This window comes from Bos taurus, unplaced genomic scaffold (assembly GCF_002263795.3).
Source record: "Bos taurus isolate L1 Dominette 01449 registration number 42190680 breed Hereford unplaced genomic scaffold, ARS-UCD2.0 Super-Scaffold_1723_ScbfJmS_2085, whole genome shotgun sequence".
Taxonomy (NCBI): Eukaryota; Metazoa; Chordata; class Mammalia; order Artiodactyla; family Bovidae; genus Bos; species Bos taurus.
This window is the reverse complement of record NW_020192292.1, coordinates 5,694,151-5,697,222: the sequence shown is the minus strand read 5'-3', so window position 1 is coordinate 5,697,222 and position 3,072 is coordinate 5,694,151.

The following is a 3,072-nucleotide window of genomic DNA, read 5'->3' as shown; positions in this document are numbered from 1 at the left end:
TGATGCTGGGAGGGATTGGGGCAGGAGGCAGAAGGGGACGACAGAGGATGAGATTGGCTGGATGGCATCACCAACTCGATGGACATGAGTCTGAGTGAACTCCGGGAGTTGGTGATGGACAGGGAGGCCTGGCATGCTGCAATTCATGGGGTCACAAAGAGTCGGACACGTTTTGAGTGATTGAACTAACTAACAAGAGACAAACTATTAAAAATTCCAACAAATGGAGCCTGAACAACACACTGCTGAATAACGAACAAATCACAGAAGAAATCAAAAAAAGAAATTAAAACATGCATAGAAACGAATGAAAATGAAAACACAACAGCCCAAAACCTATGGGAAACTGTAAAAGCAGTACTAAGAGGAAGGTTCATAGCAATACAGGCTTACCTCAAGAAACAAGAAAAAAGTCAAATAAATAACCTAACTCTACACCTAAAGCAACTAGAAAAGGAACAAATGAAGAACCCCCGGGTTTGTAGAAGGAAAGAAATCACAAAAATTAAGGCAGAAATAAATGCAAAAGAAACAAAAGAGACCATAGCAAAAATCAACAAAGCCAAAAGCTGGTTCTTTGAGAAGTTAAATAAAATTGACAAACCATTAGCCAGACTCATCAAGAAATAAAGGGAGAAGAATCAAATCAACAAAATTAGAAAATGAAAACGGAGAGATCACAACAGACAACACAGAAATACAAAGGATCATAAGAGACTACTATCAGCAACTACATGCCAATAAAATGGACAACTGGAAGAAATGGACAAATTCGTAAAAAAAAGTACAACTTTCCAAAAACTGAACCAGGAAGAAATAGAAAATCTTAACAGACCCATCACAAGCATGGAAATTGAAACTGTAATCAGAAATCTTCCAACAAACAAAAGCCCAGGATGAGACAGCTTCACAGCTGAATTCTACCAAAATTCTAGAGAAGAGCTAACACCTATCTTACTCAAATCTTCCAGAAAATTGCAGAGGAAGGTAAACTTCCAAACTCATTCTATGAGGCCACCATCACCCTAATACCAAAACCTGACAAAGATGCCACAAAAAAGAAAACTACAGGCCAGTATCACTGATGAACATACATGCAAAAATCCTTAACAAAGTTCTAGCAGTCAGTATCCAACAACACATTAAAAAGCTCATACATCATGACAAGTGGGCTTTATCCCAGGGATGTAAGGATTCTTCAATATCCATAAATCAATCAACGTAATACATCATATTAACAAATTGAAAATAAAACCCATATGATTATCTCAATAGATGCAGAGAAAGCCTTTGACAAAATTCAACATCCTTTTATGATAAAAAACCCTCCAGAAAGCAGGAATAGAAGGAACATAACTCAACATAATAAAAGCTATATATGACAAACCCACAGAAAACATTATCCTCAATGGTGAAAAACTGAAAGCATTTCCCCTAAAGTCAGGAACAAGACAAGGGTGCCCACTCTCACCACTACTATTCAACATAGTTTTGGAAGTTTTGGCCACAGCAATCAGAGCAGAAAAAGAAATAAAAGGAATCCAGATTGGAAAAGAAGAAGTAAAACTCTCACTGTTTGCAGATGACATGATCCTCTATATAGAAAACCCTGAAGACTCCACCAGAAAATTACTAGAGCTAATCAATGAGTACAGTAAAGTTACAGGATATAAAATCAACACATAGAAATCCCTTGCATTCCTATACACTAACAATGACAAAACAGAAAGAGAAATTAAGGAAACAATTCCATTCACCATTGCAATGAAAAGAATAAAATACTTAAGAATAAATCTACCTAAAGAAATAAAAGACCTATATATAGAAAACTATAAAACATTGGGTGAAAGAAATCAAAGAGGACACTAATAGATGGAGAAATATACCGTGTTCATGGACTGGAAGAATAAATATTGTGAAAATGAGTATACTACCCAAAGCAATCTATAGATTCAGTGCAATCCCTATCAAGCTACCAACGGTATTCTTCACAGAACTAGAACAAATAATTTCACAATTTGTATGGAAATGCAAAAAAACTCAAATAGCCAAAGCAATCTTGAGTTAGCAGAATGGAACTGGATTAATCAGCCTGCCTGACTTCAGGCTCTACTACAAAGCCACAGTCATCAAGATAGTATGGTACTGGAACAAAGACAAAAATATAGATTGGTGGACAAAATAGAAAGCCTGGAGATAAATCCACACACCTATGAACACCTTATCTTGACAAAGGAGGCAAGAATATACAATGGAGAAAAGACAATCTCTTTAACAAGTGGTGCTGGGAAAACTGTTCAAACACTTGAAAAGAATGAAACTAAAACATCTATTTCTGCTTTATTGACTATGCCAAAGCCTTTGACTGTGTGGATCACAATAAACTGTGGAAAATTCTGAAAGAGATGGGAATACCAGACCACCTGATCTGCCTCTTGAGAAATTTGTATGCAGGTCAGGAAGCAACAGTTAGAATCGGACATGGAACAACAGACTGGTTCCAAATAGGAAAAGGAGGACGTCAAGGCTGTATATGGTCACCCTGCTTATTTAACTTCTATGCAGAGTACATCATGAGAAACACTGGACTGGAAGAAACACAAGCTGGAATCAAGATTGCCAGGAGAAATATCAATAACCTCAGATATGCAGATGACACCACCCTTATGGCAGAAAGGGAAGAGGAACTCAAAAGCCTCTTGATGAAAGTGAAAGTGGAGAGTGAAAAAGTTGGCTTAAAGCTCAACATTCAGAAAACAAAGATCATGGCATCTGGTCCCATCACTTCATGGGAAATAGATGGGGAAACAGTGGAAACAGTGTCAGACTTTATATTTTTGGGCTCCAAAATCACTGCAGATGGTGACTGCAGCCATGAAACTAAAAGACGCTTACTCCTTCAAAGGAAAGGTTCATCTAGTCAAGGCTATGGTTTTTCCTGTGGTCATGTATGGATGTGAGAGTTGGACGGTGAAGAAGGCTGAGCACCGAAGAATTGATGCTTTTGAACTGTGGTGTTGGAGAAGACTCTTGAGAGTCCCTTGGACTGCAAGGAGATCCATCCAGCCCATT